The following is a 25,130-nucleotide window of genomic DNA, read 5'->3' on the forward strand; positions in this document are numbered from 1 at the left end:
GGGGGTAGAGGAGAGACTGTGTATTCACAGGGGCATAAGCTGTGTATACAGGGGGGTACGGGATGAAGGTTGTGTATTTTCAAGTTTCGCCTCAGGCACCAAAAATGCTAGAATCGCCCCTGTAAGATGAAGAGGAGGAACTGAGCTGCAGAGAAGTGACATTTGTCCCTGACTGATGATTTTTGATGAAATCTTAGGTGAGTTCTTTGATTTTCCTCCATATGTTACGGATCACACTTTGCTCCTGTAAATCTACCATCATTATCAAGCATGATAGACCAGGGATTCCTACTCATAGATGGAATATCATCATTTTAGAAGTTTATTTTAGAAGGATGAAGGCCAAGGATAACACATATAAGATTACTACAGTCACAGTGCCATAGTCTGATGGTAGATTTCTATTAAATATGTTAGTAGTTTCACAAGCTCATGTGTAGGGGTAGACCACACATAGAACACAGCAGAACACATAGAATACATGGCAGCTCTATGCATAGGGGAAGGAGAATGCAGCTGGCTCTCAACCATCCACCTCAGAGAGGACCAGAAACTACAGATACAGACTGCAGGCGGGAAATCCTTTAGAAATTGATGGTTACAAGTCACATAATGCCCAGAACTGTGATATTTCTCTGCATATACAGTGAACTACTGATGGCTGTGAAATACGTTACAACTTGATGTTCACTCTAAATGGGGATAAAGACACGTTGCCATTTCTGAGAAGTCGCATGACGAAACCATAACATGTGATGTTCTTTTCAGTTATTTGCTCGTGTACCCGGAATATTTATCTTAAAGAAAATAATTGCTTCAGCTCCTTCTGCAGCGTCCAATGTCTATACAGACACATTTTATTACCCTTTGAAGGAGGAACTGGTTTATTTGACTTGGATGGAATTATCTCCAGGATGTTTAATATTCACATCATCATTTTTGCAGTCTGCAAATGTAACCTCAGTATTTCTTGCAGAGAATAGATATACGTGATTTAAAAATATCAAAAAGTGGCATTGCCTTTTTGTAACTTTTTACTGTCAAAAAGTTGCACCGGCCAATGACAGATAGGAACAGATAGGAGCACTAACCTGGTGTATGAGTAGTATGTTAGACTATTAAACCTTTTCACAGTTTTTGTTAGTTTTTTTTTTAGTTGCAATAAGCAGAGCAGAGCAGGAGAACACTGCACGCATTGAAGGGTCAAAGGTACTTTAATAAATCTGACAGACAGCTGTGCTCCAAAGATAGTTTAAGAACTGTCTAACTGAGCCTAATGTTAAATGCCCCCTATTATAGATATAATACAGGTCCTAGACTTTACTAGGTGTGTCTCTGGCAGTCCTGACCACCCTACTAGATAATGCTTGAACTCCTCTTTAGGAGAAGTGTTGTCTATTGTCAATAGTGATGTAATGATGGGTCAGTGTTATCTATATAGAGGGCATAGTACAGGGAGGGGGAGGAGATAAGCTGTGACATCATCTATTGTCAGTAGTGATGTAATGATTGGTCAGTGTTATCTATATAGAGGTCATTGTACCGGGCGGGGGAGGAGATAAGCTGTGACATCATCTATTGTAATGATGGGTCAGTGTTATCTATATAGAGGTCATTGTAAAGGGAGGGGGAGATAAGCTGTGACATCATCTATTGTCAGTAGTGATGTAATGATGGGTCAGTGTTATCTATATAGAGGTCATTGTACAGGGAGGGGGAGAAAATAAGCTGTGACATCTATTGTCAGTAGTGATGTAATGATTGGTCAGTGTTATCTATATAGATGTCATTGTACCGGGCGGGGGAGGAGATAAGCTGTGACATCATCTATTGTCAGTAGTGATGTAATGATTGGTCAGTGTTATCTATATAGAGGTCATTGTACCAAGCGGGGGAGGAGATAAGCTGTGACATCATCTATTGTAATGATGGGTCAGTGTTATCTATATAGAGGTCATTGTACAGTGAGGGGGAGATAAGCTGTGACATCATCTATTGTCAGTAGTGATGTAATGATGGGTCAGTGTTATCTATTTAGAGGTCATTGTACAGGGAGGGGGAGGAGATAAGCTGTGACATCTATTGTCAGTAGTGATGTAATGATTGGTCAGTGTTATCTATATAGAGGTCATTGTACCGGGCGGGGGAGGAGATAAGCTGTGACATCATCTATTGTAATGATGGGTCAGTGTTATCTATATAGAGGTCATTGTACAGGGAGGGGGAGATAAGCTGTGACATCATCTATTGTCAGTAGTGATGTAATGATGGGTCAGTGTTATCTATATAGAGGTCATTGTACAGGGAGGGGGAGAAGATAAGCTGTGACAACTATTATCAGTAGTGATGTAATGATTGGTCAGTGTTATCTATATAGAGGTCATTGTACCGGGGCAGGGGAGGAGATAAGCTGTGACATCATCTATTGTCAGTAGTCATGTAATGATTGGTCAGTGTTATCTATATAGAGGTCATTGTACCGGGCGGGGGAGGAGATAAGCTGTGACATCATCTATTGTAATGATGGGTCAGTGTTATCTATATAGAGGTCATTGTACAGGGAGGGGGAGATAAGCTGTGACATCATCTATTGTCAGTAGTGATGTAATGATGGGTCAGTGTTATCTATATAGAGGTCATTGTACAGGGAGGGGGAGAAGATAAGCTGTGACATCTATTGTCAGTAGTGATGTAATGATTGGTCAGTGTTATCTATATAGAGGTCATTGTACCGGGCGGGGGAGGAGATAAGCTGTGACATCATCTATTGTAATGATGGGTCAGTGTTATCTATATAGAGGTCATTGTAAAGGGAGGGGGAGATAAGCTGTGACATCATCTATTGTCAGTAATGATGTAATGATGGGTCAGTGTTATCTATATAGAGGTCATTGTACAGGGAGTGGGAGAAGATAAGCTGTGACATCATCTATTGTCAGTAGTGATGTAATGATTGGTCAGTGTTATCTATATAGAGGTCATTGTACAGGGAGGGGGAGATAAGCTGTGACATCATCTATTGTCAGTAGTGATGTAATGATGGGTCAGTGTTATCTATATAGAGGTCATTGTACAGGGAGGGGGAGAAGATAAGCTGTGACATCTATTGTCAGTAGTGATGTAATGATTGGTCAGTGTTATCTATATAGAGGTCATTGTACCAGGCGGGGGAGGAGATAAGCTGTGACATCATCTATTGTCAGTAGTGATGTAATGATTGGTCAGTGTTATCTATATAGAGGTCATTGTACCGGGCGGGGGAGGAGATAAGCTGTGACATCATCTATTGTAATGATGGGTCAGTGTTATCTATATAGAGGTCATTGTACAGGGAGGGGAAGATAAGCTGTGACATCATCTATTGTCAGTAGTGATGTAATGATGGGTCAGTGTTATCTATATAGAGGTCATTGTACAGGGAGTGGGAGAAGATAAGCCGTGACATCATCTATTGTCAGTAGTGATGTAATGATTGGTCAGTGTTATCTATATAGAGGTCATTGTACAGGGAGGGGGAGATAAGCTGTGACATCATCTATTGTCAGTAGTGATGTAATGATGGGTCAGTGTTATCTATATAGAGGTCATTGTACAGGGAGGGGGAGGAGATAAGCTGTGACATCATCTATTGTCAGCAGTGATGTAATGATGGGTCAGTGTTATCTATATAGAGGTCATTGTACAGGGAGGGGGAGGAGATAAGCTGTGACATCATCTATTGTCAGTAGTGATGTAATGATGGGTCAGTGTTATCTATATAGAGGTCATTGTACAGGGAGGGGGAGATAAGCTGTGACATCATCTATTGTCAGTAGTGATGTAATGATGGGTCAGTGTTATCTATATAGAGGTCATTGTACAGGGAGGGGGAGGAGATAAGCTGTGACATCATCTATTGTCAGTAGTGATGTAATGATGGGTCAGTGTTATCTATATAGAGGTCATTGTACAGGGAGTGGGAGAAGATAAGCCGTGACATCATCTATTGTCAGTAGTGATGTAATGATTGGTCAGTGTTATCTATATAGAGGTCATTGTACAGGGAGGGGGAGATAAGCTGTGACATCATCTATTGTCAGTAGTGATGTAATGATGAGTCAGTGTTATCTATATAGAGGTCATTGTACAGGGAGGGGGAGGAGATAAGCTGTGACATCATCTATTGTCAGTAGTGATGTAATGATGAGTCAGTGTTATCTAAATAGAGGTCATTGTACAGGGAGGGGGAGGAGATAAGCTCACATTGTGCTGAGATTACATAAGGCAGAGGGAGACGGGAACTGCTGAGGGAGTAAGGAGTGAGGGGGAGACAGTGTAACAACCTATGCAGCACAGCACAGAAGGTCTCTGGTAACTAATACTCTTTATTTCTTATGGCAAATGTGGGTGTAAGATGAAGAGGAGGAACTGAGCTGCAGAGAAGTGACATTTGTCCCTGACTTTTATTGGATTTTTGATGAAATCTTGGGTGAGTTCTTTGATTTTCCTCCATATGTTACAGATCACACTTTGCTCCTGTAAATCTACCATCATTATCAAGCATGATAGACCAGGGATTCCTACTCATAGATGGAATATCATCATTTTAGAAGTTTATTTTAGAAGGATGGAGGCCAAGGATAACACATATAAGATTACTACAGTCACAGTGCCATAGTCTGATGGTAGATTTCTATTAAATATGTTAGTAGTTTCACAAGCTCATGTGTAGGGGTAGACCACACATAGAACACAGCAGAACACATAGAATACATGGCAGCTCTATGCATAGGGGAAGGAGAATGCAGCTGGCTCTCAACCATCCACCTCAGAGAGGACCAGAAACTACAGATACAGACTGCAGGTGGGAAATCCTTTAGAAATTGATGGTTACAAGTCACATAATGCCCAGAACTGTGATATTTCTCTGCCCACACAGTGAACTACTGATGGCTGTGAAATACGTTAAAACTTGATGTTCACTTTAAATGGGGATAAAGACACGTTGCCATTTCTGAGAAGTCGCATGACGAAACCATAACATGTGATGTTCTTTTCAGTTATTTGCTCGTGTACCCGGAATATTTATCTTAAAGAAAATAATTGCTTCAGCTCCTTCTGCAGCGTCCAATGTCTATACAGACACATTTTATTACCCTTTGAAGGAGGAACTGGTTTATTTGACTTGGATGGAATTATCTCCAGGATGTTTAATATTCACATCATCATTTTTGCAGTCTGCAACTGAATTTGTTACCTCAGTAGTTCTTGTAGAGAATAGATATATGTGATTTAGAAATATATATATAGTGGTATTGCCTTTTTGCAACTTTTTACTGTCAAAAAGTTGCACTGGACAAATAGTGGCACTTACAGATAGGAGCACTAACCTGGTGAGGCCGAATTTATAAACTGTGAGTCATTCCAGTCCCCTGGTGTATGAGTAGTATGTTAGACTATTAAACCTTTTCACAGTTTTTGTTATTTTTTTTAGTTGCAATAAGCAGAGCAGGAGAACAAAGGTACTTTACAGAGAAGGGTCAAAGCTACTTTAGTAAATCTGACAGCTGTGCTCCAAAGATAGGCTCAGTGAGACAGTTCTTAAACTAATGTTTAATGTCCCCTATTATAGATCTAATACAGGTCCTGACAAGTGTTCCAACTAGACTGTACTATGTATGTCTCTGGCAGTCCTGACAACCCTGCTAGATAATGCTTTAACTCCTCTTTAGGCAGGGGCGTCGCAAGGTCAAAAGATCCGGGGCTCGTGCCCCGGATCTTTTGGCCAGTGCCCCGAATCTCCTCGGGTCAGCAGATCATCTGCCCCGCTGCCCGGGAGATTCCTTCCCTCTCGTTCTCATCACGATCTGTGTCCTCAGATCGTGATGAGAACGAGTGCAGGCGCTGCTTTCCCCTGCAAGGACCTAGCCTCCGGGAGTTCCAGAGGCTGAAGGACCTGTGATGATGTCATGATCACATGACCTGCAGGGGAAAGCAGCGCACAGAAAGAAAGAGAGCTGCATCTGTGAGGTGAGAAACATGACAGGGACTAGGGAAGGGGGAGAACATTGTGGGGCACATTATTTACTGGGGGGCTGTGTGTGAGGCACATTACTTACTGGGGGGACTGTGTGGGGCACATTACTTACTGGGGGGCTGTGTGAGGCACATTACTTACTGGGGGGCTGTGTGGGCACATTACTTACTGGGGGGCTGTGTGGGGGACATTACTGGGGGGCTGTGTGGGGGACATTACTGGGGGGCTGTGTGGGGCACGTTACGTACTGGGGGGCTGTGTGAGGCACATTATTTACTGGGGGGCTGTGTGAGGCACATTACTGGGGGGCTGTGTGGGGCACATTATTTCCTGGGGGGCTGTGTGAGGCACATTATTTCCTGGGGGGCTGTGTGAGGCACATTACCTACTGGGGGGCTGTGTGAGGCAGATTACCGACTGGGGGGCTGTGTGTGGCAGATTAGCGACTGGGGGGCTGTGTGAGGCAGATTACCGACTGGGGGGCTGTGTGAGGCAGATTACCTACTGGGGGGCTGTGTGGGGGACATGGGGGGCCTTGGTTTGATCTCATATATTTTCCAGTAATACACATGTGATGGGTAACACGCACCTGGTTTTGTTTAAATGCAAGACAAAGTGTGACGCAGCCTTACAGTATTTGGGGGGATTGTTAGGGGCGGCAGCAGGATAACACTGCCGGGGAACAAAGATGTAGGGACAATGAGGAACATAAGATGTAGGGACAATGAGGAACATAAGATGTGGTGATGGGGATTTCTCCTTTGCTCTCTGTAGCTGTATATACCAGAAGTAACCTTGTTATTGGCACAACCACATGTGAGGGGGTTATGTACAGGAGGGGGCATTACTGAAAGTGCAATACACATGCATTGGGGCCCGTGCCCCGGATCTTTTACAACCCTAGCAACGCCCCTGTCTTTAGGAGAAGTGTTGTCTATTATAAGTAGTGATGTAATGATGGGTCAGTGTTATCTATATAGAGGTCATTGTACAGGGAGGAGGGGGAGATAAGCTGTGACATCATCTATCGTCAGTAGTGATGTAATGATGGGTCAGTGTTATCTATATAGAGGTCATTGTACAGGGAGGAGGAGATAAACTGTGACATCATCTATTGTCAGTAGTGATGTCATGATGGGTCAGTGTTATCTATATAGAGGGCATTGTACAGGGAGGAGGAGATAAGCTGTGACATCATCTATCATCAGTAATTATGTAATGATGGGTCATTGTTATCTATATAGAGGTCATTGTACAGGGAGGAGGAGGAGATAAGCTGTGACATCATCTATTGTCAGTAGTGATGTAATGATGGGTCAGTGTTATCTATATAGAGGACATTGTACAGGGAGGAGGAGATAAGCTATGACATCATCTACTGTCAGTAGTGATGTAATGATGGGTCATTGTTATCTATATAGAGAACATTGTACAGGGAGGAGGAGATAAGCTGTGACATCATCTATTGTCAGTAGTGATGTAATGATGGGTCAGTGTTATCTATATAGAGGTCATTGTACAGGGAGGAGGAGGAGATAAGCTGTGACATCATCTATTGTAATGATGGGTCAGTGTTATCTATACAGAGGTCATTGTACAGGGAGGGGGAGATAAGCTGTGACATCATCTATTGTCAGTAGTGATGTAGTGATAGGTCAGTGTTATCTATATAGAGGTCATAGTGCAGGGAAGAGGAGGAGATAAGCTCACATTGTGCTGAAATTACATAAGGCAGAGGGAGACGGGAGGAGCTGAGGGTGTAAGGAGTGAGGGGGAGACAGTGTAACAACCTATGCAGCACAGCACAGAAGGTCTCTGGTAACTAATACTCTAGATTTCTTATGGCAAATGTGGGTGTAAGATGAAGAGGAGGAACTGAGCTGCAGAGAAGTGACATTTGTCCCTGACTGATGATTTTTGATGAAATCTTAGGTGAGTTCTTTGATTTTCCTCCATATGTTACGGATCACACTTTGCTCCTGTAAATCTACCATCATTATCATGCATGATAAACCAGGGATTCCTACTCATAGATGGAATATCATCATTTTAGAAGTTTATTTTAGAAGGATGAAGGCCAAGGATAACACATATAAGATTACTACAGTCACAGTGCCATAGTCTGATGGTAGATTTCTATTAAATATGTTAGTAGTTTCACAAGCTCATGTGTAGGGGTAGACCACACATAGAACACAGCAGAACACATAGAATACATGGCAGCTCTATGCATAGGGGAAGGAGAATGCAGCTGGCTCTCAACCATCCACCTCAGAGAGGACCAGAAACTACAGATACAGACTGCAGGCGGGAAATCCTTTAGAAATTGATGGTTACAAGTCACATAATGCCCAAAACTGTGATATTTCTCTGCCCACACAGTGAACTGTTGATGGCTGTGAAATACGTTAAAACTTGATGTTCACTTTAAATGGGGATAAAGACACGTTGCCATTTCTGAGAAGTTGCATAACGAAACCATAACATGTGATGTGAGCTCCTTCTGCAGCGTCCAATGTCTATACAGACACATTTTATTACCCTTTAAAGGAGGAACTGGTTTATTTGACTTGGATGGAATTATCTCCAGGATGTTTAATATTCACATCATCATTTTTGCAGTCTGCAACTGAATTTGTTACCTCAGTAGTTCTTGTAGAGAATAGATATATGTGATTTAGAAATATATATAGTGGCATTGCCTTTTTGCAACTTTTTACTGTCAAAAAGTTGCACTGGACAAATAGTGGCACTTACAGATAGGAGCACTAACCTGGTGAGGCCGAATTTATAAACTGTGAGTCATTCCAGTCCCCTGGTGTATGAGTAGTATGTTAGACTATTAAACCTTTTGACACTTTTTGTTATTTTTTTTTAGTTGCAATAAGCAGAGCAGAGCAGGAGAACACTTCACGCAGATTTATTGGAGGGTCAAAGCTACTTTAGTAAATCTGACAGCTGTGCTCCAAAGATAGTTTAAGAACTGTCTAACTGAGCCTAATGTTAAATGTCCCCTATTATAGATCTAATACAGGTCCTGACAAGTGTCCCAACTAGACTGTACTATGTGTGTCTCTGGCAGTCCTGACAACCCCGCTAGATAATGCTTGAACTCCTCTTAAGGAGAAGTGCTGGGGCCCAGGGGTAATTGGGGGTCCCATGTATGGCTGTACATAAAGAATCTACAGGGGTAACGGGGGCTTTATAGAAAATAACCATGAGAGGGCTGTTTTGGATGATAAACTAGGGAATTATTTAGGAAAAGTGGGACTATTTTAGTTTCTGAATTTTGAATGCCACTACATGAGTTCACTGCAAAGGGGTGTACTGAGGCTCTGTCACCCAGGGGTCTGCTGAAACCTGGAGCTGACCATCCTCAGGTCCTGCAAAAATTAGACTAAAGTTTAGGTTAATTTTCATCTTTCTTTTCATCTTGGATCTGTAAAATAGTGGAGCTGCCTTAATGCAACTGTGTGTAAATATTCTGGTCCAATGGGAGGTTTCCACAGTTGTTGTACAGTCCATTTTTCAAGAGGAAAGCAGATGACCAGCAGCACATAGAGCTATAAAAAAGCACTGTATTTGGTTACATCAATGTGACAAACAGAAGCTTACACCCAGTTGTCAATTTATTCAAAAATTAATAGTTGCAATAGCAAAGGAATGTCACAATGCAGAGAAAGAATAAGCTAGAATTCCTGGAGAAAGCAAGTAAAATGGGAAGATTAGGAGTGATGGGTCTTTTAAACTCACAGTAACCACTGTGGCTCAGCATGGATGTAGTTATAATAATAACAAATCATCGAGTAGGCGGGCACAAAGGGGACCTTGTAAGTGTAGGCAGCACAGAATGGGGACATTATATGTGGGATGACCACAAAACAGATGCCAATATGGCAGGGCAGGGCATAATAGGGGGTCTTTTAGGTCGGGGAACCACAAAAGATGAACATTATAAGGGGAGACGGGCAACAATAGGGAAACATAAATGGTGGAGGGGACCAGAAAGAAGTTAATGTTGTGTGAGGAGTACCGGAGTGGTGGGAGTCCAAAAATTGTAAGCGAGTCCGAAGAAGGGCATTATCAGAACTGGGTGGGACACAAGTAGGGGGCGAGGGTATATAGTAGTGGGAGGGCATAATATAGTGTGAAGCTGAAGAAAAGGAAGGAATTAAACAGTGCTGGGGTTCCACAAAAGTTCACCATCTTCGATTGCCCGAGGAAACGGTTCTTGTCATTTCTGCCTCCCTCTGTGACGATTGTGTGTCGCCATTGTTGCTGCTGTTATTGTCGCTGTCATGCTCATTCTTGTTTAACAGTCCCCCCCTCCTATCCTCTAGCTCTTCCCCTCCTCTATGATGGAACTTTATTGGTAATTGGGTTGCTAAGACCACGGCTGTTCCTTCTGACTGGCTTTGTGGTCTTCTTCAAGGGTTTCAGCACCCTACAGGCATCTTGGACCAGCTTCCACTGCTAGATATCCAAATGACATGTGTTCCCATACTGCCTGCTGTTTTACATGTCACCCACTGTTTTCTACTGCTCTAGTATGTGCTGGCTAGTTAACCTGCCACCGATCATGAGTTGTAAGTTGCAAGAACTGTTGCACCAAATGGTTTATCCCATGTGCCATACAGAGAGTAAGTGTCATTTTGCCCTTGTTGACCTCAACCACTATGTTGGTACCTTTATCAATCACAACCTTGTGACCTACAAGCTGGTGGGGAAAAAGTCAATGTGCTGTTTGCTGCTTAATGTGCTATAGTTGCTGCTCACTAGTATGGATACCAAGGCAGACTATTTCCAAATGTGTCCTGGCCTGGCACATATGATAGGACATAGATGGCAAGTCTGTGACCTGATGGTGACAGAGGAGAAGGTGGATAAGTGTGTATGACCTGGAATCCAGGTTAAATGGTGTGTATGGGTGGAAAAAGGACTTTGCCATGTATCTGGGCCTGTAAAGTGCATGTATTCAACCTAGCTATAAGAGCTGCTCCAGGTTGCTGAAGATGACAGCTGCAGTTAGAGGCAGGGTTGGCTTTTTTAGGGATGCTAGAACTCTTGCAGTGCGACTGAGAGCAAGCCATCAGCTCCCTAACGGAAGCAGAATTTACTAAATGATAAGGCGGTGAGGTGTAAACATATATTGCGAAATTGAGGCCTGACGAGTGTGACCAAGAGGAGGGGTTAGAACTGGAGATGCATGGATGACGAAGGTGCTTAAGACCTAGTACTGCACCTCAATGCGGGCTGGCAAGAAGAAGGACAGAATTCTTCTTGACGTAGCTGGCAGCCACCTCGGTCTGACAATTGCACGGCATGATGGTGCTTCAAGTGGTTCCACAAACCGGTGGTGTGTATTTTTGAGGTGTTGGACCTCAATTTTTTCTTTCACATCTTGCAGGTGGTAATGCTGCTGTCTCCTCGCTGAGTTGTTACATATGTCTACACAAAAGATTTTATCCCACTTCCTTCAGAGATGGCCAAGCTCATCTCTGGCTTTGCATACTTAGGCCCTGCTGCTGTACTTGATTCCCCAGCACTACGAGACCTCTCTCCTCAGTCGTTGAGTTGGTTTTGGCTCCTGCTAACAGCAGTTCACAATGGTTGGCTCATACAGGTTACCTTTCAACATGTTAGCCAAACAGACTCACATCCCTGGTCCTGTCCTAGTCCCTTGGCCTTACCCCTGCTGTCTTCATCTGTGCTTCATACCTTACTAAAAAAAACTATAGCCGTCATTTAACCAGATTGGTGGATCATAAAATATTCATATTTGATTTGGCCAGAAAAATTGCAGATTTGAGTCTATTGGGATATTTATCATAAAACGGTGCAGGAGCGCATCTTTGGCACAGCTGAATATATCAAGTGGTTCTGGCCTCTTGATGTATCTGTCGTGGGGCTGTGCAGCGTTTCGGGCATAGAAAAAGGCGCAGTCAGTGACTACTCACTTGGTGACAGGCATCCACTTACTTTCCTGCTGGATTAGGTGGCATAAGAGGAATAAAATTGCATTTGCACAGAAGCTCTGATGAATTCCTCCTATTAATCCATAAAGGTGATAAAAAAAATGTGGGTCTTAATGGCAAAAACATGGTCCCCAAGAGGTTTATCTTTAATTTTTCTGTTCATTATTCAAGATGCTGACATCTTAAATAAGGTTCTCCCTTGCTCTTTTAGCAGCATTTAGAAATAAAGCACCCACTTACAGATTTTTATTATAAGCACCCACTCCAGTCCTTCATACATCACTGGAGTAACATACAACCCTCGCAGATACTTAGCTATAAAAAAGACTTTACTAACAACATACATGTGACTACAACTACATAAAAGTAACTACATAAAATACAATACAAAATACATAGAGAACACAACTACACAACTACACAGCTATAAAAAAGACTTTACTAACAACATACATGTGACTACAACTACATAAAAGTAACTACATAAAATACAATACAAAATACATAGAGAACACAACTACACACAAAGGCGTAGCTCCTGGACCCCAGTAATGTGAAAGTATATATGATATATTCTAACACTACAGCAGCTCCTGGGTATATCCTCAAGCAGAAGGTACATCCAGTACCTGACCATATACATGTACCTATAGAGACTCATGCACAACAGCATCTATATATCTACTCCTGCAATACACGTGCAGGGCACAGATCCAGGTTGTACATGTAGTTACACTAATATGCACTCACCGGCCACTTTATTAGGTACACCTGTCCAACTGCTCGTTAACACTTAATTTCTAATCAGCCAATCACATGGCGGCAACTCAGTGCATTTAGGCATGTAGACATGGTCAAGACAATCTCCTGCAGTTCAAACCGAGCATCAGTATGGGGAAGAAAGGTGATTTGAGTGCCTTTGTACGTGGCATGGTTGTTGGTGCCAGAAGGGCTGGTCTGAGTATTTCAGAAACTGCTGATCTACTGGGATTTTCACACACAACCATCTCTAGGGTTTACAGAGAATGGTCCGAAAAAGAAAAAACATCCAGTGAGCGGCAGTTCTGTGGGCGGAAATGCCTTGTTGATGCCAGAGGTTAGAGGAGACTGGGCAGACTGGTTTGAGCTGATAGAAAGGCAACAGCGACTCAAATCACCACCCGTTACAACCAAGGTAGGTAGAAGAGCATCTCTGAACGCACAGTACGTCGAACTTTGAGGCAGATGGGCTACAGCAGCAGAAGACCACACCGGGTGCCACTCCTTTCAGCTAAGAACAGGAAACTGAGGCTACAATTTGCACAAGCTCATCGAAATTGGACAGTAGAAGATTGGAAATACGTTGCCTGGTCTGATGAGTCTCGATTTCTGCTGCGACATTTGGATGGTAGGGACAGAGTTTGGCGTCAACAACATGAAAGCATGGATCCATCCTGCCTTGTATCAACGGTTCAGGCTGGTGGTGGTGGTGTCATGGTGTGGGGAATATTTTCTTGGCACTCTTTGGGCCCCTTGGTACCAATTGAGCATCGTTGCAACGCCACAGTCTACCTGAGTATTGTTGCTGACCATGTCCATCCCTTTATGAGCACAATGTACCCAACATCTGATGGCTACTTTCAGCAGGATAATGCGCCATGTCATAAAGCTGGAATCATCTCAGACTGGTTTCTTGAACATGACAATGAGGTCACTGTACTCAAATGGCCTCCACAGTCACCAGATCTCAATCCAATAGAGCATCTTTTGGATGTGGTGGAACGGGAGATTCGCATCATGGATGTGCAGCCGACAAATCTGCGGCAACAGTGTGATGCCATCATGTCAATATGGACCAAAATCTCTGAGGAATGCTTCCAACACCTTGTTGAATCTATGTCACGAAGAATTGAGGCAGTTCTGAAGGCAAAAGGGGGTCCAACCCGTTACTAGCATGGTGTACCTAATAAAGTGGCCGGTGAGTGTATACACACTCACTGCAGACAGTTATGTATATATTGTAAAACACAGAACACCTGGAACATCTATAGGTACACATATAAAGTCTACTATCTTATAATTAATCTTATAAGGTTATATACATACACAGAAAGCTCAAACAATACAACCTGGTTCCTTATGTTAAGTGCTGGTTGTCCAGGAGGCGAGTAAGATTTCTGGTCTCACCAGCCTAAATATCCCTGTGGGAAGGTCTTGTCCACCCCCCATAACTCCACACTAAGACAACTCAGGATAGACCCCAGTACTGTAAGTGTAGATAGTCTCACATCTGGTTTATGATATGAATTGCACTGTATGCTACATAAGTCCTAGAGATAGTTACCCACTACCTTTCCTGAGATCTATTGTACAGGGACAGGGCCCTGTAGACAGGGCCAGGTAATCTCCCCTCTACCCGCATTTAATTACTGGAGGTGCTAGAAGTTAGAGATGGGTTATACAACCAATCTGGAGTATTTTATACCAAAGTGGAGTATTTTATAACTGTCCACCATGTTACCAGGTGAATACTTCCAATCACTGAGATAAGAGTTCTGTGTATAGCATTATCTTTAGGCCCCTTTCACACTTGCGTTTTTCACGCGCGTTTTCTGCGCGTGCTTTTGACGCGCAGAACTTGCATTGCACTCTGACCCATTGTAATCGATGGGTCTTTTCAGACTTGCATTCTTTTTCACACACACACGCGCTCTACTTTTGCAAGTCACACGCGTGAAAAACGCACCATACAAGTCTATGGAGATGCATCAAAAACGCATTGCACTCTGGGACACACGCAAGTGCAATGCGTTTTTCACGCATCAATTGCCATAGAAAAGATAGAGCTCAGTCCTGAGTCCATTTCATGCGCATTTTCTGCGCGTGAAAAATGCATTGAAATTGCATCAAAAACGTGAAAAACTGAGACACTGAACAAACTCTGACTGAAAACTGATTGCACTCTGATGCAAAATGCGCGTTTTTCACTGATCAAACCCTGATCGCTCCCTGATCAGACTCTGACGTGATCTGCAACGCAAGTGTGGAAGGGGCCTTAGAACCATCATATTGCCAGCACAAATATGCAAACATTGGGCGAGTTCTGGTGCAGGTTGGGCTGGTGCAGGTGGAACTGAGTTCATTTGGGGGAGCTGAAGTTCTGGGCTAAAGGTCTCATTCACACTGCCGTCTGCAGGGCCGTACATGTGGCCGCAAATTTGCAGCCGCAGGTACGTCCCCATAGACGGCAATAGAGTCACGCACCGATCCGGGCCGCACACCGCAAAAAGATAGTGCATGCTCTATCTTTTGGCGAGTGTGCGCCCGTGTGTCGCTGTTTTCTATGGAGGGAGGAGGGGCCACCTCCTCCTCACCTCCAGCACGTGGCGGTATGCCCGCACGGCAGGCATACCGCATGTGTATGTACCCTAAGTCTTCGGACTTCCCCTGGGTGCTAGGCAGTAGGCCTGAGGCACTAAAAGTTCTTGGAATTAGGGTCCTGGCTGTGGCAGACAGACCTTGAGGTCTAGTGTTGTCTGCAGACTCTCTACTCTGACCGACTCCAAGATGAAGTCTCTTACTCTGAGTGAACAGACCATGTGTTCTCACCCAACAGGGGTGTTTATACTCCCCCTGGTCAGGTGGTAGCACCTCTCCAATCACATTCCAGCTTGTGTTACAGAAACACTATTGGACAATTACACTTTTCACAATTAACTGTTGCCTTGCCATGCAGTAGCTACAGCTGCAATTACACAATACTCCAAGAGAGGTGATCAGTCTCCCTAACAGCTCCTGACCTGAGGAGGGCGCTATTCACAACTACCAACTGAACCTTGATTTGCCTCCTTCAGCTTACTATTGGCCTCCACAAAAACACAAACAAGCTTCGCCATCATGTGTAGCCGCTTAGACGTTTGGTTCAACTCACTGCGCTTAGCAATAGGCAACTTATCATAGGAACTCGCCTGCTCTACCAGGGATTCCCATAGCAGCTCAATAGACTCCTCTTTCTTAGGTAAAACAGGATTAAACAAATTATATTTACCGTATATAACCCGAGGTACCTAATTTTACCACAATAAACTGGGAAAACCTATTGACTCAAGTATAAGCCGAGGGTGGAATGCATTGGCCACATCCTCCCCAGTAAATTGCCAGCCAGCCCCCTGTAGTATATAGCCAGCCCCCAGTAGTGTATAGACTGCTTAAATAACCCCTGGGTCTCTGCTGTTCTGTGTATTTAAAAGGGTATTTCCATCTGGGCATTCACTTTTAATTTAATTAATTTGCCACATGTAAACATTTCTTCAATTGTATGTTATTAAAAAATATGTTCCCATATGAAGATAATTTCTCATAAAAGTAACCATGCTGTCACTTAGAAACGAGATAGCTTCCTCGGATACGACCACCTCACATTTTGGCAGCGGTGGCCAGACATGGGCTATTGAGTCCTGCCTGACCACATGGATTCAGCGTTCATTACCACAGGACGGCTGTAGGACCTGCAGTAACTTCCGGACATTTCATATACAAAAAGCTTTTGTTTCTTTGTGCAATCCCTCCAGCAGAGGTGGCCATATCCAAGGCACTATATGACTATATGACTTTAATAGTCATAAATCTGTCTTTTCACAGAATTACACCAGCAGAACACAGTGGTGGAATATTGAGACACTAAAAAAAAATCACAAACGCCCCGATTGCGATTTCTTTGCCACATTTTTGGCACCAAAAAGTTAAAAAATCCTATGATTTATGTACCCTATAGAAATGTATGTACCATCAGGCATAACCCCTAGCCATGTCCTTCACCTGGGCACCATAAAGCTTTGCTTAGGATAAAAGTGATTAAAAGCATAAAATAGATCTTCGGGGGCAGTAGAGATAAGTCTGGCAAGCTTATACTTTGCTGGTTTTATTTGCTGGGTTATTTTTAGGGGTTGGTACACTCCATTTTTCATGTTTCTGTATTAACTTCCAATAATAAGCAGATGTTGTTTTATGTCTGTGTGTTGTTTCAACTATAAGGGGGGAGATTTTTCAGGGTTTGTGGAAGGGGCTAATGAGGGGAAAAAGTGCCCCCTATGGTCACTCCCTATAACTGTCCCTGGTTATTAGCACCAATCTATGCCAGGCAGAGTCTGGAGTGGAGAGCTATGGTGCACAGCCCAGAGCCACCTGTTTCCTCATACTTCGGCGCTTCCCCAATGTGTGTAATAGATTGATTTCAAAATGATATTCTAGTGCAAAAACACCAAATAGAAAGTGGAGACCACCAGTGGAAAACCTCTGTAAGAGAAATCTTCTACAGAACTTTAAATCCTATTGCTGTTTTCTTCAAAGTTGTTGCAGTAGAACAGATTCATTGTTTCTCTGTGGCGCTCATCCAGATTTCTGTTTAATCCGGTTGACAATGCGCTTCAGGATATTCATGACATTTAGCTGGTGCTGGATTACCTCTACTTCCTCTATTTACCTTGACTTTATTCATCTGCCTACACGCAACAAAGACGCTAAATGAGGCCAGGGACATAATGTACTCTGCCAGTAAAGGGGGATTCTCATCGGGGCATTAACAGTTCATTTCATACATCTTCCATATACATACAGCTCTTCAATTGGTTGTTATTAAAGTAATACTGTACCTGTGTGAAGATAATGTCCATAGTTGAATTCATATAGTCCTTAGACAAGACCACCACTTCTGGAGGGATGGGTCCAAGAAACAAATAGTTATTGCATATGAAATAGTTGGGAGTTACTGCATTTCTAACAATTATTCTTTGGTAGTGAACTTTGAATACAGGTAAGGTACAACATGCATATATATATATATATATGGAATTATCTTCAAGTAGATACATTTCTTTTTAATACCATGTAATGTGTATAATATACATATACAGATGAATTAAATTAAATGTGAATGCACAGGTGAGAATACCCCTTTAATAAAGATATCTTTTATCCTTAGCCACATTGAAATTGAATGGAGAGATAGTACACACAGCCGAGGTCGTAACCAGGAGAGCCAGGGCCCCATAGCAGACTTCTGAATGGAGTCCCCCTTCCCTCTTACAAATATACTGTACATATTTAATTTATAGATTCACACGTTTATATAGTTATATACATAAACATACAGTTATACATTTTTATACACATGCATTTATACACTCACACACATACGCACACATATAGAGCATATACTGTACAAATCACATAAACTCACATATAGTGCCAAATACAGATGTACAGCATACATACACACATAGTATAACCACACCATACTCCATATACACATCACAGATACACATAGCATATATACATCACATATGTTATATACATATTGGTGCTTATTTACTAAAGGTCCTGCGGATTGCAGTTTTGTCGTATTTTGGACATTTTTGGGATTTGCACCCCGGGAACAGGTATTTAGAAGGGGATTGTGTCACACATGACCTGATTTTGGTGCAGCGGCGCTGGCTTTCATGCGACAGAAAAGGGGGAGGAGGCTGGAAGACAGGGGGCTACAGGAGGAGGCTGGAAGACAGGGGGCTACAGGGGGAGGCTGGTAGACAGGGGGCTACAGGGGGAGGCTGGTAGACAGGGGGCTACAGAAGGAGGCTGGAAGACGGGGATACAGATGGAGGCTGGAAGACAGGGGGCTACAGGAGGAGGCTGGATGATGGGGGCTACAGGAGGAGGCTGGATGATGGGGGCTACAGGGGGAGGCTGGAAGACAGGAGGCTAGACAAGGAGGCTGAAGGGCAGGGGGCCACAGGGGGAGGCTTGAAGATAGGGGGCTGCAGGAGGAGACTGGAAGACAGGAGACAGGATATCTACCAATACTGGTGTGTTCCCCCTCTAGTAGGATCCGCTCTTCTTTTAGCTTCTTATAAAAAAAAAAAGGCTTAAAGAATTGTGCAAATGAGCTCTAGGCTCCATTAACACCTATAAAGACCGAAGCCCCTCAGGCTCATTTGCATTATTTTAAAAGACTTTTTTTTCCTTAAAAACAAAGGTTTAAGAAGCTAAAAATGAGCAGATCCTGCCAGATGGGGGGTCACACCATGGTTTACAATCCTTCATCCTGGTAGTAGGTGTCCTTTACCTCTCTAAGACATATCATGACCAGACTGACCTGGAACGTCACCATTTTATGGTTTTAAAAATGTAAGAACACTACAATACCCAAATTAATTCATGGGAACCAGACAGAGATATTTTGGACAACATTAATATGGGATGTACTTAGAAGGTCACTTTCAGACACATCACCCACCCCTCTAATCTTACTTCTGTAATGCTATACTGTGTGTTATATTCTGATTGGATAATGTACTGCTGATTCACTGTACAATTTATGCATATAACCTGTACCCATGATGGCTGTAGGGGGAGTTCTGACTTATTGGAGAGAATCCTTACATATGCTATAGAGACACCTAAAGAAACTGTATGTCGTGATCTATGGGAGACTGAGAGGTTTATTTTTCACAACATTTTGGTGTTTCCGCCCGGTAACTCGAGACGTCTTACGTCTTCTGGATGGGATCTTCAAGACGTTGTACTGACAGGGAACAGCAGACGCCCTGGTGCCACAGGAGATGATTACTCCCGGCTTCTCTGCCTCTCAGTAACTTGCTTCATCCTATCGCTACAAGTGTCGCCTGAGGTAATGTTTTTAAGATATATATATATAGATATATATATATATATATATACACACATCACCTGTGTATATATATGTCAAAATCCACTCTCCCACACGGTCTGTAAGCTTTGATCTGTGCACATAAGTAGATTGTTATTTGCTACTTGCGTATAAGTAAGATGATGTTATATCTGGTCTTGTACTGTCTCACTGCACTATAATGGCATATATGATATATCCGTATCATTTTCCTCATAAGATTTGTATATGGAATAAGTGTAGCACTAATATCTATGTTCTGTCTTGGTAGTTTGCATTTTCATCTAACCAGCTTATTTTTGCTTCTTTCATTTGTTTGTGCTGAGCCGTCATTGTCGGAGACTGTTATGTGATTACTCTGCCAATATTACATACTACAGAGGTTTTTGATCAAAGTATATTTTCCTTTTAGTGATATATGTGTAGCATTTATACATTGGGGTGGTTAGGAGACACTTCTGTCTTCTGGGATTTGCCCGGTCAAAGTCTGACGAGACTCACTTTACTGTCTGGAGAGGACTCAAAGTATGGGGACCACATCATGTAAAGGCATTTATCCGGATGAGAAAGCAGAACAAGATGCTGGTGTACCCAGGAAGACAGATAAAAGTGTGGCAGGAATGTTAGATATCCATGACTTAAAGGAAATCTACCATTTGTTTTTATGCCTTATGAACCAAATATACCTCAAGAATGCTGTAGCTACCATGATGCAGAAGCATATCTTGTTGAACCCTTTAGGGACTTGGCCCTGTGTAACAAATTGCACTTCATAGTGATGGCATTTATTATTCCATGCCGTGTACTGGGAAGTGGGAAAAAAATTCCAAATGCAGTGAAATTGGTGAAAAACTGCATTTGCTGCGTTTCCTTGTGGGCTTGGATTTTACAGCTTTCACTATGCGCCCCATATGACATGTCTATTTTATTCTTTGGGTCGGTGCGATCACGGGGATAACAAATTTGTATAGGTTTTATAATGTTTTCATACATTTACAAAAATTAAAACCTGTACAAAAATTTTTTTTTTTAGATTTTGCCATCTTCTGGCGCTAATAACTTTTTCATACTTTGGTGTACGGAGCTGTGGGTGGTGTCATTCTTTGTGACTTTTGATGAAGTTTTCAATGCTAGCATTTTTAGGACTCTATGACCCTCTGATCACTTTTTATTAATTTTTTTTTTTATTTTTCAAAATGGAAAAAAAGGGCCATTTTCTGTTACGGGGTTAAACGCAGTGAAAAAACTGTTGTTATGATTTGATAGATTGGGCATAAATACTTGAGGTTCATTGGATGCCATGGCTGTAACTGTTCCTCCCCTTGGGCACCATAAAGCTTTCCTTAGGATAAAAGTGATTAAAAACATAAAATAGATCTTTGGGGTCTTATACTTTGCTGGTTTTATTTGCTGGGTTATTTTTAGGGGTTGGTACACTCCATTTTTCTTGTTTCTGTATTGACTTCCAATAATAAGCAGATGTTGTTTTATGTCTGTGTGTTGTTTCAACTACAAGGGGGGGAGATTTTTCAGGGTTTGTGGAAGGGGCTAATGGGGGAAAAAGTGCCCCCTATGGTCACTCCCTATAACTGTCCCTGGTTATTAGCACCAATCTATGCCAGGCAGAGTCTGGAGTGGAGAGCTATGGTGCACAGCCCAGAGCCACCTGTTTCCTCATACTTCGGTGCTTTCCCAATGGGTGTAAATTATTGATTTCAAAATGATATTCTAGTGCAAAAACACCAAATAGAAAGTGGAGACCACCAGTGGAAAACCTCTGTAAGAGAAATCTTCTACAGAACTTTAAATCCTATTGCTGTTTTCTTCAAAGTTGTTGCAGTAGAACAGATTCATTGTTTCTCTGTGGAGCTCATCCAGATTTCTGTTTAATCCGGTTGACAATGCGCTTCAGGATATTCATGACATTTAGCTGGTGCTGGATTGCCTCTACTTCCTCTATCTACCTTGACTTTATTCATCTGCCTACACGCAACAAAGCCGGTAAATGAGGCCAGGGACATAATGTACTCTGCCAGTAAAGGGGGATTCTCATCGGGGCATTAACAGTTCATTTCACACATCTTCCATATACATACAGCTCTTCAATTGGTTGTTATTAAAGTAATACTGTACCTGTATGAAGATAATGTCCATAGTTGAATTCATATGGTCCTTTAGAAAGGGATCACAGCTGTTCTTAGACGTGACCACCACTTCCAGAGGGATGGGTCCAAGAAACAAATAGTTTATGAAATAGTCAGGAGTTATTACAGTTCCCAAAATTAGTCTTTAGTAGTGAGCTCTGAATACAATTGGTTGGGGAAGCTTGAATAGTGTGTGCCTGGTCACTGCTGGAACAGCTAGGTGGTGCTTGTATCCAATGACAGCTATCTAAAGTACAAGGAAGGAATTATTTTGAAGTATGTACATTTCTTTTTAATAGAAATGAGGACAGCAGGAGGCTGGAGGAAAGAAGGCCACAGGAGGAGGCTGGAGGACAGCAGGAGGCTTGAGGAATGAAGGCCACAAGAGGAGGCTTTAGAACAGGGGGCCACCGGAGGAGGCCATAGGAGAAGTTTGGATGCCAGGAGGCTACAAGAAAAGGCTGGAGTAAAGGAGGTTACAGTAGGAGGCTGGAAGACGGGGGACTACAGGAGGAGACCAGTATGGCCAGTGTTGTGGTGAGATAATGGGCAGGGATGGCAGTTACACATCATTACTATGTTAACACAGCAGGACAGTCTGTTACATCATCACTGGGGGCAGAGCATAAGAGGGAGGAGGAGTTACTAAGAACTGAGGGATTATGGGAGTCATAATACCCTCTAGTGGCCATCTTGGAGATAACCTACTACTATGGAGGCCAAAAAATTTTGTGAATCATAAAAGCAAACTATTTAATCTATGTTCCGTGATTAATAACATGGATTTTTGTTATATTCATTTATTTATAGCTTTTTTTTTTTTATTGTAACAGACTTTCATATTCCCGGAATACCCCTATAACTCCATTTATGGGTCTTAAGCCTCTTCATACAGAGTTTCTGATCAAAGTTGGTTCAGGGTTTTGTCAGTGAAAAACTGACTTTTTCCAATCCGTTTGGAGATTGGACGTCTCCAATCCGAAGTTTGTTCAGTTTGTTATTTTTTGTTCACCATCGTGTGTGATCAGTATTTACTGCGTTTTTCATGCATGTGACAAAAGACTGATGACTGTGTGCTATGTTTTCTATGGCAATGGATCTGTGACATTGTACTTGCATGGCTCTTGAATGTATCTCAGAGTGCAGTGCATTGATGTTTCCTCATATAAATGTTTAAAATGTGTTCAGGGCCGGATTTAAACAAAGTAGGGGCAAAACTAAAAGTGGGGCCCCAAAATAAGACTATTTTATGACCAGTCACAGTCAGTGAGAGGCTCATTTAGCTCTGTACAATAATAATACTGTGTAGCTTACAAACAGTAGTAGGTAAATACTGTGGGGGCATTTACTAAGGGCCCGATTCGCGTTTTCCCGACGTGTTACCCGAATATTTCCGATTTGCGCCGATTTTCCTTGTATTGCCCCGGGATTTTGGCGCACGCGATCGGATTGTGTCGCATCGGCGCCGGCATGCACGCGACGGAAATCGGGGGTCCTGGCCGAGCGTAAACCCGATGGATTCGGAAAAAAACGCCACATTTAAAACAATAAAAGTGTCGCTTGGGACGCGTTTACCTGCACTTGGTCCGGCTCGGTGAAGTTGAGTGCGTTCAGATGCTTTTCAGCGCAGCAGCGCCACCTGGTGGACGGCGGAGGAACTACCTTGATGAATCCTGGCCGGACCCGAATCCACCGCAGAGAATGTGCCGCTGGATCGCGAACGGACCGGGTAAGTAAATCTGCCCCTGTATCTGTAATATGAGACTTTTATAGACGATAGACAGATGTTAGGTAGATTGATGATAGAAGATACATATGATAGATGCATAAATATATAGACAGCTAGATATGACAGATGCTGTAGATACAGAAGAAGAGAGATAGAAGATTGATTGATTGATTGATAGCAGGGGCATAACTACAGCGGTAGCAGCCATAGCAGCCACTATGGGGTGCCCAGTGTCAGGGGGCCCCCATATCCGACCCAACACAAAAAAAAAAAAAAAAGGAGGATGTGCACCATTATATCTATATTGTACTGCACATGTCCAGCATAATATGTATATAACACATACAGGCGGTCCCCTACTTAAGGACATCCGACTTACAGACAACCCATAGTTACAGACAGACCCCTCTGACTTCTGGTGAAGCTTTCTGAATGCTTTACTATAGTCCCAGATTGAAATAATCAGCTGTAAGGTGTCTGTAATGAAGCTTTATTGATAATTATTGGTCCCATTGCAGCAAAAATTGTTTAAACTCCAATTGTCACTGGGGCCAAAATTTTTTCGTCTGGATCTACAATGATAAAATATACAGTTTCGACTTACATACAAATTCAACTTAAGAACAAACCTCCAGACCCTATCTTGTACGTAACCCGGGGACTGCCTGTACTGTGATGTATATATGCAGTATCTGATTTATATATGGTGTCTGTATACACCATATGTTGTATACAGAAACATATATATATATATACACATACATATATACACACACACATATTATACATACATATATATATAATATATTTTGAGTATGTTGCATATAGCACTGTATGTGTGTGTATATGCTGTGTGTGCACATGAGTGTAGTTATATGTGATTGTAACTCGCATGTGTGAGAATACTAATATGTATATTTTTTAAGCGCGAAGGGGGGCTCCATGCAGCAGCCTGCTAGGGGGCCCTGTCTCTCCTAGTTATGCCACTGATTGATAGATTGACAAAAAGCTAGATAGATAGGAAATAGACAAATTTTAGGAGATAGATGTTAGATATTTATAGACAGGAGACAGTTGATAAGCATCTTCACCATCTTTGTCTGCTACAAAAAAAAAAACTATAAATATAACAAAAATCAATGCATCCTCTAAAGGAGCAATATATCCTTTGCCTACAAAAGTCCATATGCAAGTGCTCCTTTTAGAACAAGGGGCCCTGAGAAATTGTCCAGTTGGCCACCCCCTAACTCCGACCCTGGGTGCTTTTCATGTGCATGACTTGTAAAAGAAGCGCATACTACATGTATGTGCATGAAAAAAATACTTGTCTGACAAAACCCATTGAATATAATGGGTCAGTGTTCAATGCAAGTCTCAGATATCAGAAACATACATGAAAAACGCTTGTGTGAAAGGGGCTTCAGCTATGTGATCTCATTGTGGGCATCAGAAGCGTTTCTCCTCTATAATACACCTGTCACCCCCTAAACGTGTGTGATCCCTTGAGGACACCGTGCTTTATAGTGCTTGTCATTAGGGTAGATGTAGATTATTTCCAGACTTGCACTCCAGTCCTAATCTCCCA

At 42.5% G+C, this 25,130-nt stretch overlaps 1 protein-coding gene and 1 long non-coding RNA gene across 2 annotated transcripts in view; one reads left to right on the top strand and one right to left on the bottom strand.

Moving 5' to 3' along the window:
• LOC140064823 (uncharacterized) overlaps positions 1-21,930 on the bottom strand; it is a 108,350-nt gene extending 86,420 nt beyond the window's left edge. Inside the window, exon 1 of the mRNA XM_072112071.1 lies at positions 21,806-21,930. The gene's annotated coding sequence lies outside the window, so the exon portion shown is untranslated. The remainder of the gene's footprint in view (positions 1-21,805) is intronic.
• LOC140064824 (uncharacterized) overlaps positions 4,263-25,130 on the top strand; it is a 35,034-nt gene continuing 14,166 nt past the window's right edge. Inside the window, exons 1-2 of the long non-coding RNA XR_011847817.1 lie at positions 4,263-4,468; positions 22,116-22,353. This is a non-coding gene — a long non-coding RNA (uncharacterized lncRNA). The remainder of the gene's footprint in view (positions 4,469-22,115; positions 22,354-25,130) is intronic.

This window comes from Engystomops pustulosus, chromosome 6, assembly GCF_040894005.1.
Source record: "Engystomops pustulosus chromosome 6, aEngPut4.maternal, whole genome shotgun sequence".
Lineage (NCBI taxonomy): Eukaryota > Metazoa > Chordata > Amphibia > Anura > Leptodactylidae > Engystomops > Engystomops pustulosus.